Source organism: Chelonia mydas, chromosome 17 (assembly GCF_015237465.2).
Source record: "Chelonia mydas isolate rCheMyd1 chromosome 17, rCheMyd1.pri.v2, whole genome shotgun sequence".
NCBI lineage: Eukaryota > Metazoa > Chordata > Testudines > Cheloniidae > Chelonia > Chelonia mydas.
The window spans coordinates 8,330,427-8,343,052 of record NC_051257.2 but is presented as its reverse complement, the minus strand read 5'-3'; the positions used below and the strand labels follow the sequence as shown (position 1 = coordinate 8,343,052).

Below are 12,626 nucleotides of genomic sequence, written 5' to 3'. Positions count from 1 at the left end.
TGCAGAAGCGCTGGCTTCGCCTTACACACACACATACACACGAGTCACCAGAAGAATTCACTTACTGGCATCACCAGGTATAGCTCACATAAGCACTGAAGGGGATTTAAGCAGCAGTGCATTCCATTTAGGTCATGGAACACAGATTTTCCTCTTAATTCAATATAAATTGGCTTAGTTAGGAACTGATCCATTTTATATTCTATAAGGCAGTAGTTCTCAAACTTTTGTACTGGTGACCCCTTTCACATAACAAGCTTCTGAGTGCAACCCCCCTTATAAATTCAAAACACTTTTTTATATATTTAACACACTTATAAATGCTGGATGCAAAGCAGGGATTGGGGTGGAGGCTGACAGCTTGCGACCCCCCCATGTAATAACCTTGCGACCCCCTGAGGGGTCCTGACCCCCAGTTTGAGGACCCCTGCTACAAGGCATCTAACACCTTCTGGGTGCTGTCACTTTCACTGCAGTGGGGTGTGAGAAGGAATACTTCCCGGGCACTCAAATACTATGATAATGCAGGCCATAGTAGCACCTAGATAGTTTAGATTAGAGAGGAATCAGAAAGGAGTCAGGAGCCAATTTCAGGTTCTGTTTGTCACATGTATTATTTAGAGAAATTAATGCATACCACTGAAACTAAGCTTTGTTGTCGTGGCTGAAAAAGGTGCATTTTTACCGCAAGATAGCAAATGCATGATAGCTTATCCCACTGTAAAATCCCAGGGGAGATAAAGCGTGATAATTTTTATCACAGGGTAGCTGGGTGAAGTCAACCACAGGTGGAGCTGCATCTTGTCTCCAGTAGGATTTTATAGAGAGATAGCAAATGCACATAAAAGTAACCTTTTTTCTAGCAGTAAAGACAAAGCCTTATTTTCAGTGGGGGATACACTGAATAGCCATAGCTATCGTTTCAAAATAGCCATATCATATTTTGTTAAACTAGCAATGATGGGAACAGATATGTAAGAAGGGCAGAAAACAGTTATTTGTGGTCTGATCCTCCAAGGTGTTGACTATCCTCAATCCTCACTAACATTCACGGGCATTGAGCATCTTGGAGAATGTTTAGCACATCCCAGTGGCAAACCCAGGCTGTTTTAAGCACTGTACTTTTTCAATTTACCCAGGAGCAACAGGAGCTCCCTAATCCTTATTTTATTAAAGGCATATTTACAAGTTTGTCCACCTACTCTTATTCTTATTGGTAACAGCAGAATGCTGTGTTTTCATTGTTAGAAGGAGATGTAGTTTTGCATGCTTTTTTTAAAAAAGAGTGGATATTAAAAAAAAGAAAATTAGCCATGCAATGCACGCGCCCAGTGGGTCGTGGACATTTTTTGAAGGAAATGTTTGTTCTCAAACATTTTCTCAGAGGTAGTTTATCAACTGGCTAATCTGCTAGTAAAATTTTTGCTGAGAGCCAAAAACGTAAATGGGGCCATTTTAGGGGGAAATGAAGACAAACATCATTGCAATGATTTGCTGGTCAGTTTCATGTGTATATCATCTCCAAAAAATCTTTTAATTATGTTGTTCTACATCAAGTCCAAGGCCTTTTTAAATGGAAATAGTTCCGAAGCTCAAGGGTTAACCACAAATACTTTGGCATGCAAAGGATCTGTGTCACATTTTTTAAGTTAAACTCTGTGATGTTCTTAACTAAGATTTCATTGGTTTAAAATGCAATATTCCCTTAAATACCAGTAAAATAACAGAACTGTGTGTTCATGACATAAAGACTTCCCAGTAGTCTGAGAAACTACCAGAAAATAATTCTATCCACATAACTAGGGCCCTACCAAATTCACGGACATGAAAAATGCGTCCCGGACCATGAAATCTGGTCTCCACCCGTGAAATACGGACTTTTGTATGGTTTTACCCCATACTATGCAGATTTCACAGGAGAGACCAGCGTTTCTCAAATTGGGGTCCTGATCCAAAAGGGAGTTGCAGGGAGGTCACAAAGTTATTTTAGGGGGGTCGCAGTATTGCCACCCTTACTTCTGCGCAACCTTCAGAGCTGGGCGGCCGGAGAGTGGCGGCTGCTGAGGGCCCAGCTCTGCAGACAGCAGCACAGAAGTAAGGGTGGCAATACCATACCATGCCATCCTACCTTCTGCACTGCTGCTGGTGGCGGTGCTGCCTTCAGAGCTGGGCTCCTGGCCTGCAGCCGCTGCTCTCCAGCTGCCCAGCTCTAAAGGCAGCATCACCACCAGCAGCAGCACAGAAGTAAGGGTAGAAGTATTGCAAACTCCTATACAATAATCTTGCGAGCCCCACACAACTCCTTTTTGGGTCAGAACCCCTACAATTACAAGACCAAGAAATTTCAGATTTAAATAGCTGAAATCATGAAATTTATGATTTTTAAAATCCTATGACTGTGAAATTGACCAAAATGGACTGTGAATTTGGTAGGGCCCTACACATAACTGTATACTGTTTGAAAATCAGACCCTAATCCATGGAGGGGAATGGTTAAGCATGAAAAGCTTTATTTATTGATACTACAGCCCCAATTCTGCAGCCACTCCTCAGGTAGCGCTTATGCTGAGCTCCATGGGTATTCCATGCACAGAGTAGGTGCAGAACTGGAAGCATTACTGGAATGTTCAGTAGCAGCCTGATCTTGCAATTGGATCTCAACTCCTATTGGATCAGGCCTTAACACACTTAAGCAATGTCCCTATGAGCTAGGGATATACTACCCAGCTCATGTACGCATACTCATGCTAGTGCTCACTGAGCTACTGTGCTAAAAGAAACAGTGTAGCCATGACAGCATGGGCAGTGGCAGCACGGTCTAGATGCCCCAAGTACAAACCTGCCTGAACCAACCAATACTGCTGCTACACTACTATTTGTAGCTCACTAGCTCAATGACAGCTAGCTCAGGTACATCTATGTAAGCCACAAATCACATTCCTAGCTCTCAATGTAGATACAGCCTTAGCGTGAAACTGGAAACTCCTCAGTCTCTGCAGAATAGTGTCAGCCCCTATTCAGCCGGGCAGGGAGTGAGGCCTGTTGAGGTTGCGACTCTGGCCACTTGGTTGGGGAGAAGGAGAACAGAGGCTACTTGCCTGATGCTCCCACTGTAAGCGAGTAGGCAGGGAATGGAAGGAGCCTGGCTCCGGCTCCTCCCCAACTCACTGGCCAAAGGAGGTGCCTGGGCACACAGCAGGGAGCAAACCGTTCCATGAAAAGGGGTGAAATTACTTCCTCCCTCCCACAGCAAGGGGACAACAAGGGTAGAACTGTGACTCTGTCACAATTTGTTCTCCCGGCTGCTCCCAGAGTGGTGCAGGGCACCCCCGATCCTGAAGATCTTCCAAGTGGGGTACTGCAAGAGTGGGAGGTGCCCCAAATCAGTGCTGGCAACTCCAAAATTCTGTACTATAGACACAGCAGAAGAGACCACTAAAGTCATGGTACAGCACAGAATCTCCATGGCATATGTTTCCAGCCATGAGACACACAATTGAAGTCTCCATCCCAGCACGTTTCAAAAGTTTTGACTAAAAGAATTGCATAGACAATTTTGTGTATAATTCATCATTTACATTGAGGTTCTACGCAACGATGGCACAAGAAAGCAGTAATTAGAACCAATACAAATTAACCAGCTAGCTCACTCTCCTTTGCAGTGCCAATTGTTGCCCCAAAGACACTTTTGTGAACCCTGATTTAAAAGCAAAGCCTGGGAGATAACTGATTGGCAACTCGACAATATGCTTAAAATAATTATCAAGACCCTCTGGACACTGGGCCAATAAAAGCACAAACCAGGTTACAGCAAGAGGAATGAGACACTGAGCATACTGTGTGTTCTGACAGAATGGAAATCAACAGGAAGAGTTACAGATCTTAATGAGCATGCTCAGTCCTACTGTCCTTCTCAAAGAATTTTTTTTAAAACAATGACAGGTGGTACCAACTTGGATTATTAGAGAGAAAATCCCCAAACCTGTACAATGTTTTAATTTAAACACCCCAAAAAAATAAAAATTAAAAGGATTTCCTAAGACGTCATCTTATCCCTATGTGATGAATTTGGAGTTGCTCTGTAGTTTATGAATGCTATATGTTGGCCTGGTTACCGGAGCGTTTATTATATGAATCTACTGGGTTACCGCAATGCAGGACTGTCTGGGAAAACAGGCAAACGGAAGGAAAAGAATGGCTCAGGATAGCCACATCTCAGCACATAACACATAAGAGCTGTTAAGGAACAATGCCAGGACTATTAGCTTTGACGATTTTTGCCTCCTCTCCAGCTAACCGCCAGGACTGGTTTGCACCACAAGGTCAGAGCCAAGGAACACAAAAGAACTATAGCAGGGTTTAAAAGGAACCTTCGGGGGGAACCAGAGTGAGACATAGGACTTTGCTGGGGTGTCTGGAGAAGCTAGGCCTGCCTACTTCGCCATCAGGAGATGGTATGTCTCTAAGTAAGATACACATGCATGTAGATTGTTGTTTTAAAATCCTCTCTCTCTAACTGCTAAAATAAACAGTGCTTTGGTTTAAGGAGACTATCTGGCCACTGTATGCCACTGGTCAGATACTCCCAAAGGGAAGAACTGCAGCTACCCAAACTCAGTTGGACCTGCAGGGTAAAAGTGGTGAATACACAGAATACTGTCAGCCAGGACCCGGTCTAGGAGTGAAAGAATTGCACAACTCCACCCTGAGATAGGTTAAGGCACGAAATCTGAGACCACAGAGGGTGTGTTCGGAGATACCAGGAAGGGAACAGAGGTACAGCTAGCCTCACACAACCAATGAATTATATTCCGCAACAAGTTGGCCCAACTCATTTTTAACACCCTATGCCAACCGCACGGGAAGTCAACACAAGATAGAGAGTCACGCAGAGTGCACAGCACTTCACTCTCTCAGAACAAGAGCAAATGGTTTAGCCTGTACTGGCCTCCTACTCCAGCAACCTTACTTATATACAAGAGAGGCAGTGTGACCCAGTAGTTAGGGCAATGGATTGGGAATCAGCTCTGGGTTCTGCCACTCACTTACTGTGTGACCACAGTAGGGCAATTCACTTCCCCACCCTGTGCCTCTGTTATCCCTCTAGCCCTTTGTCTTGCCTATTTAGATTGCAAGTTGTTTATGGCAGAGCTATATGCTGCATAAATTGACCTTTTCATTGTAATGAATGTATGTATTCCACAAAAAACTGTGTTAAGAGACTGTGGTCAAAATAGTATGTGATCATGTAATTAAAGCCTGTATCATAATATATATGCACAAGGGGGCAACTTAATTCTGGCATTTCCTAACTTTTGAATGCTTGACTTTGGAACCTTAATAATGTTATTTTAACATAGGTTCTTGTGTGTTTCAATTACTAGATTTTTAAGAAAAGCAAACGCCATCAAAATGGCATCATATTGACACCCACATGGGTCATCATCAGGGTTAGAACCTTTAGATCCACTGCACAGACTTCTGCCACTTGAGCTAATGGAGTAACTGATAAAAGTAGTAGGTATCGTCCTCTGCGTGGGTCAGAATTAGAAGGAGAGGAGATATACACTTGGTCAGTGGGTTTCTCAGATATTTGCTGACACCAGAGGTATGGTGAGACCCAGGAGTCTTAGGTTCCATTCTGGATTCTGGAAGGGAATGTAATAGAAAGCAGAAATTCTTCTGTCCATTCCCCCACAAGCTTGCACCCTTCTACCCAGTCCCCTCCAACCTACCCGTTCCAGTCCTGTCTCTTCCCCACCACTGGCTCCTTGCCTACCCCATCCCAGTCTTCACTCCTCATGTTTCTCATCCCAGTCTCAGTCTCCCTGCCCAGCTAGCCCTAATTCCCCCCACCTCCTGTCTCCTTATCCTATTGTCTCTTATCTCCTCTCAACCCCCAAGGCTCCTAGTCTTCTGCCCAGGGTTCCTCATCTAATAACAGTCTCCCCCTCAATGCCCTCTTCCCCCCGCCCCCCAGCTCCATGTCCCAGTCTCTCTGCCCAGCCAGTCCCAGTTCTCCCCCTGCAGCCCAACTCCTTATCAGATTTCCCCCTGCCCATGCCGCCCTTACTGGTCCCTAGTTCCAGTCTCCTTGTCCAACCAGTCTCAGTCTCTTCCCTACCTCGCCCCACAGCTAAATGTCTGATCTGTGTTACCACCAGCCAAGTGGCTCTCAGTCCCACATTGTTTAAAGTGTGAGTGTGGTGGGTAGAGAGGAGTCAAAAAGAATCCAAGACCTGGCCAAAAAACAAAAAAATACCCACAAAAACCATTAAGAGTCAAGCTGAAGGTGGCTGAGGAGTGCACATTAACAACTGTTTTAGCAAAGCTACTGCTCCCAGATTGTGACAGCTCCCTCACATTTTTCTCAGACTGCTGCAAGCACTGAAATCCCCTCCTCCCCATTTCCCTCACTGGATCCCAGTCCCCGTCTTCCCTCCCTAGCTCCCAATTCCAGCCTCCCTTTCACCCTGCCCAGTTTCTCTCACCCCTCTTCCAGTCCCAGACTCCTTATCCCAATCAACTCCTTTCCTTCCTCACTAGTACAGCTTTTGTCCCCTTTGCATTTGGCTCACACAGCTTCCTTCTCCACATACCTAAGTGTCAGAGACGGCACAGGAGAGAAAGGCTCTTTGCCCTTAGTTCCCGGGGCCAGCCCCAGTGGAGCTGGGAGCAGCCATTACAAGGAAAGTCTGGCTTTCCCTGTAGGCCTTAAAGGCTGGAACACGTTCAGACATTCTCTGGGGATGATGCATGCGCAGTCACGCATAGAAGCTGCAAGAGGCTCAGTGAGGATGGAATCTTCTCTGATTTTAGCTGCTAACATCAAAGAAATCTCTGTCTGGGAACTTGGTCACGGAGATGGCAAAAGGCACATCGCTGATAGAAAGGTCATCCCCCTGCCAAATTTCAAGCTGCTGTTCAAAGAAAAGATCTCCAGAGTTTTGTTTTTTTTTAACATAGGCTAAAGGGAAATATTTGGTTTGCCTCATTCTTGGAAATGGCTGTACTGCTGTGACTGAAATTTTCTAAAAACAAATGAGCCAAAGGCAGGTACCCAACATGTAAAATTTTAGCACAGACAGTTAAAGTTCAGAAAAGCTATATGCAACTGAAAACAGGGTATGGTAAAGGGAAATGTCAAGCAACCTTAACAGAAGACAGCACTACCAGCTCTGCCTACAGTTAGAGGATTTTTCTAATCGCCAAACATTTGCACCCTACAAACCTGGGAAAGCAGGGAAGGACAGCACTCCCAGTGACTGTTATTGGGAAGTGCTTCATTCCCACTTCCTAACATTAGAGGTGATCACTTTTAAATTCTCACCACAACTGCTAGAAATTCTATTCAGATTAAAGATGAGCATATAACATTCTCAGTTCAGCAGACAGAGCTCCCCTGTAGCAAGAGACACAAAGGGACCAAACTGGGGCAATTAAAAGCAACACCCCCTACAATGACCTAGACCCCAGACCCTGTCCCCTAACATGCTCCTTGTCAAAGGGGAAGGAGCCAGCTATAACAGGAGACAGTGTGTGGTTGGCTGCTAAAAGACTTCCCACCTCCTAGTCTACATTTATACTGTGTTCCATCACTATAGAGTTTGAGCAACCAGTGTCTGCACCCCCTGCTGGAGGCTGGTAGTAGATGCTAGTGGGAGCTGGCCCAAGAAGTACAGCCAAGCTAGCTGTATATAGCTATATGCAGTATGCATAACATCTCCACCACTGAGAATAGGTTTCTGGGAGGGGAATGGGTACTAGAAAGGTGATACACATGCTTTGCAATTGCAAACCCTGGAAGAGATGAGAAGCAGCAGCCAACCTCCAGATGCATAAAATTATTAATTATATTAGAGTTACCAGAAGGCCCTAATCAAGATCAGTGCCCCATTGTGCCACGCTCTGTCCAAATACAGAGGAAGATACAGACCACGCCCAGAGTCTGCTTACTATCACAGAAGCATTTACTTTCACCACTGCCACGGTGTTGATTTTTTCTTTTGTTTTATAGTATGCAAAAATAAATTAATGCAAATACATAGGGGGCACTAACTGCTTGAAATAACAAACAGCAATGCAGTGAGTGCCAAGAATAATTAGTGTGCCAGTCCGAAACACCACAGCTTACTGTAGACGACTGCAAGATATAAACATCCTAGCCATTCTTAAGTCCTTCTGAGCTGCTCATTTCACCCTATCTATTCTAATTCTCTTGTTAGACTGTTAGCTCCTTCCACGTAGGAACTACCTCTACATTGTGTTTTGTATGGTCCTAGGTACACTATCAGCATTTTTTATATCTATAAAGAAAGGTAAATTTTGATGATCTGAGAGAATAGACTCCTGTGGCTCAGCCTGTCAAAAAGAAACCTTTCCCATAGGCGCATATTAAAAATTACACCCACAAGCCTAAGATCTAGGACCCTATCCTGCTTGCCTTAGTCATGTGAATAGTCCCCTGTCCTCAGTGTAAATACTCAAATGGGGGAGGGGGTCTGAAAACAAATCTAGAAGCTGCTAGGTAAGATACCATAGGAAAACAATCCCATGCAGGCAGTGACGGGTAGACAAATTAACATAATACCATAATTTTTTTCCATCTTTAACTTCTATCAAAGTCCCAAACAGTTTCAGTACATTGCAATGTACAAAATGCAAATTTAGCTTGAGTGAACTGGAGCTAAGAGCTAAGTCATTCTATGAAAAACTATCTTCATATATCTACTACAAGACTTCCACTGTAATTTTTTTCCCCAAATACCTCACATTTTAGTTGCTGAAATTTTGGTTTTGAATCCAGATATATAGGTCAACCATCTGGTGACCTGACTGGATGAGAACAATTTCATTGAGATAGGTCTATGGAATACAATTACATTGCAGAATAATGGTTTCATATCACTCAATAAACACCATGGCAAAGACGAAGTAACTAATCAAAAGCATTTGACAGCAACTTGAGCATATATTTTTAGAGTGGCATACATTTCTCCTACAGCAATTACTTTATTGATATTCTACCTAACATATGGTTAATGGTGTGTCACTTTGTCTGACAGACAAATGCGCAACAACACTAAGATAGCAATACAAAAATGCAGCCTTCTGATTGGCTTAGAGTGATTCAGATAATTAGAAACTATTTGGGCCATAAAAGTACAGCTCTAAAACAAACAAACAAAATATGAATAAGTCACTTTGCCATTGGGTGCATGTTTGAACTCCTGTATTTACTAAAGGGCAACCGTCCAGAAATCCCATTAGCAAAGTATTGGTCCCAGGTGATAGAAAATGGACAAGATTTCTTGATCAGTTGATTTCAATGGACTTAAGCCTTTAAGACATATCAACAATGAACAACAGGACAACTTCTTCCCCTGCATAAACATGCCTCATTCCTCTTCTGTCATCAATTAAAACAAACAGCCCAGGGTTATAAAACTATACAGCCAATGTAGCTAAAACACCAAATCCTGCTACAGGTTTTTGGACTTGGATTTCCAGTCATTCAACTTTTTTTGTATCTTTGCAAAAATAATAAATAATAATAATAATATTTTGAAACAACACAAAGGAAGAGGGCCATGGGAACAGAGAACCACAGCTGAACAACAACCTGTAAAGAAAGCCGGGCTAACCTTAGTAAGGCTCCAGAGGCGTGTGGAGATTTGGGGGTGGAGGGGGGGAAATTCTCCTGCTTGGAAACAGAACGACCAAGATTCCTGGGGTTCACTCACCCCCCCCCCCAAGCGCTGGCCGCTGCCTGTCCCACAAAACACCCCCCACCCCAGAGGGATCCCAGGGGCAGGCGGGGGAAACGCTCACACATGGCTCCAGCTAAGCCGGGGGGGGACGGACGTGGCTAGAGACGGAGCCCACGATCCGTGGGACGGGAAAGGTGCCACAGCGCCCTAGCATGCAGAGAAGTCCCCTCCCCCACCCCAGCCATGCCCCTTGCCCTCACCTCATTGCAAACGCCCCTTCTCCCCGGGCCAGGCGGGGATAACCTGGAAAATCCCCCTCAGGAAAACCCGCCCGGCCGGGCGAGCCCAGCCCGGTGAGGGCCTCTGCCCGGCTCCGCCCGCTCGCAGCCCCCGACGCGCCGCGGGAGCGTTGCCTTGGCACTGCCCCGGCCCGGGCGGCCGCGCAGGCTCCGGCTCCGGCCGGGGCAGCGGGAGCGGGGGGCTGCCCCGGCCGCACAAAGGCAGCTCCCAAGTCCCCCCCCCCACGTTCCTGCCGCTTCCTTACCCGGCTGCGGCGGCGGCTGCTGGCGAGGGCGCTGGGGCAGAGGCGGGCTCCGCGCCGCCCGCGGCTGGAGAGGGGCTGAGGGGGCGGGCGCTGCCCCGGGAGCCGTTGAGGCGTGGGGGGGGGAGACAGGCGCGCGCGCGCTCGCGAGCTCCCCGGGAGTTCGGCTCCGAGCTCTCCGCACGCCGCCGCCAGCGCAGCTCGCAGGCTGGGAGCGGGGGGAACGGACCGGGCGGGCGCCTCGGAAACGGCAGGGGCTCCGCTCACGCTCCAGCCCGGGAGGCAAAGGCGAGCCCGGCGGCTTCCTAGCGGCCGGCTGCCTGAAGTGCAAACGAGCTCCTCGTGCCCGGCCCGCCGGTGGGACGGAGCTAGCAGGAGGCGCGGGGAGAGAGACAGGCGCAGCATCCATGGGCAAGAGCCCTGTGATTTCCTCAGCCAGGCTCCTCTTTGTGGTACCAATGCACCGCCCAGGGCCCGGTCTCTAGCCATGAGCGAACCCCGGGGGGGGGCAGGGAATTGACATTCCCCCCGGCACAGAAGGGGGAAATGAAGGAGCCCAGAGGTTAAGCAACTTGCCCGAGGTCACAGAGTGGAGTCAGTGTCTTGATTAAAATTCAGGTGTGCCTGGCTCCCAGGACCCATTGGTAAGCAGCAGCTGTTGTCTCACCTCTGTACCTGAAAGCAAGTATTTGTGTGGCATGAGACAGCATTGTACTGTAGTTACTTAGGGAAAACACAATGAGCCAAATGCATCCCCAGAAGCAGGCCCCTGAAATTGAGGAGGGTTCTCAGCCAGTCTTCAGAGATTCTGGATTGCAGGGCCTTCTGCATTGCAAAGTGTGAGGCGCCCACCAAAGTGGTGAGGCGCCCTACAGAAAAGGGAATGGGGGAGGATCCCAGTGTGGGAACAGTTGAGAACCACCGCCATAGAATTCCACCAGAAGAGGACTGGGCCTCATGTTGCCTTTCTGGATAGTGACCTTTACATGCAGTGGCAGGAAACAGAAGCTAAAGGGACTAGAAAGGGCCAGAGAATTTAGAATAATGTGCACAATGTACCTACTGACTAGAGCGAGAAGAGCATTTACATTTGGCCTATCCTGAATGTGGAACATACCTTTTAAGAAGCAAAGGTGTAAATATTTATATTATGGTGGCGCCCCGCGGCCCAACGTTTAGAATGCCCGGTTGCTGCTCAGAGTTATGCTTCACCATGTGCTGTGGTGCTAATGCTGAAGAGACTATGGAATCCACTACAGAAGGGTCAGGTAAATTCTAGGTTGTCGGTTACCATAGCAATAGGTAGGGACTAAGGCCCTGAATAGAATTTGTCTCAACAACATTCTGGGAATGAGCTTATGTTGGCATAGCACTTTTTGTCCTGAAGGCTCCCAACACACTTTGGGATTGTCCGTAAATTACATAAGGTATTGGGGGGCGGGGGGAGGGTCCTTAATTTTGCATGTTTGTTTCAGTATTAATGAGGGGTGGGTAGGTCTTGAAAATCGCCAAAGAAGTGTTACCTAATTTATGGACATCCCCTTTACAAACAACTAGCTTTACTGAGCACCATCATGGTGTGGATATAGAGTAAAGAATATAGAATAAAGAAGAGGACAGTTCCTCCCCCTCCCCCTAAGGGCTTAACGTGAGATGCAGTCTATAATAGGGGATCACTTCAACCACAGATAAAAAGGTGCCATCTCTGGTGTGTAACTTCGCAGTGTTTTTGACAGCTCCCATCAACATCACATAACAGTTTAGGACAGGAAGTGATCTTTTCTAACAAATTACGGAAGAAGCTTAAAGTAGAATATACACAACTTGTCCTCTTTACCAAAGGACAGAATGACATCCTTAATGACAAGTGGTTAAGACCTTAGTTTCACACCTAGATGTAAAGCTCCTCAATGACCTGTGCTGGAACATTTGCTTAGCACTGATTCAAGGGGCAGAGTGCCCCAGCTACGGAGTCATCAACACTACTTCCTGCAGCACCTAGTAGTTCCTTAAAGGTCTCCCATCCAACTATGACACTTCTTTGCCCCTGCTTAGCCCATGCTTATAGCATAAGGGACAATGGTTGCAGGATATAATTGCAGAATTTTACTATGTTTTTAGTATGATTAACTTTATAAGATAATATCCTGGTCTATATTAAAAGAACTCAACCTGGAAGGGTACATTTCAAAAGTGTGTGTCTTATCGTTATAGCATCCTTGATCCTGTTGCACAGCATGGGACAGCCAAAGATTGTACATGACCCTGTGTATCAATCAAGGCTGGACATGTTGACTGGTAACTTTACAAATAAGTTGCAAAGATGGAGGCAGGAATGGTTTTGTGATAGATATTCTTGTTAAGACCCATTGTGC

At 46.3% G+C, this 12,626-nt stretch overlaps 1 protein-coding gene across 8 annotated transcripts in view; it reads right to left on the bottom strand.

Annotated features, from left to right (window-relative positions):
- The window catches only part of CUEDC1 (CUE domain containing 1), a 125,018-nt gene extending 114,312 nt beyond the window's left edge, over window positions 1-10,706 (bottom strand). For 2 of the 8 annotated variants that reach the window (XM_043531103.1, XM_043531102.1), the window contains exon 1: window positions 10,255-10,668. The gene's annotated coding sequence lies outside the window, so the exon portion shown is untranslated. Of the gene's footprint in view, window positions 1-5,567; window positions 5,649-9,970; window positions 10,201-10,254 lie in introns of those variants that run through there. The other 6 variants (XM_043531107.1, XM_037880550.2, XM_043531106.1 and 3 more) reach the window with 5 other exon arrangements.
- Window positions 10,707-12,626: the final 1,920 nt, after the last annotated feature.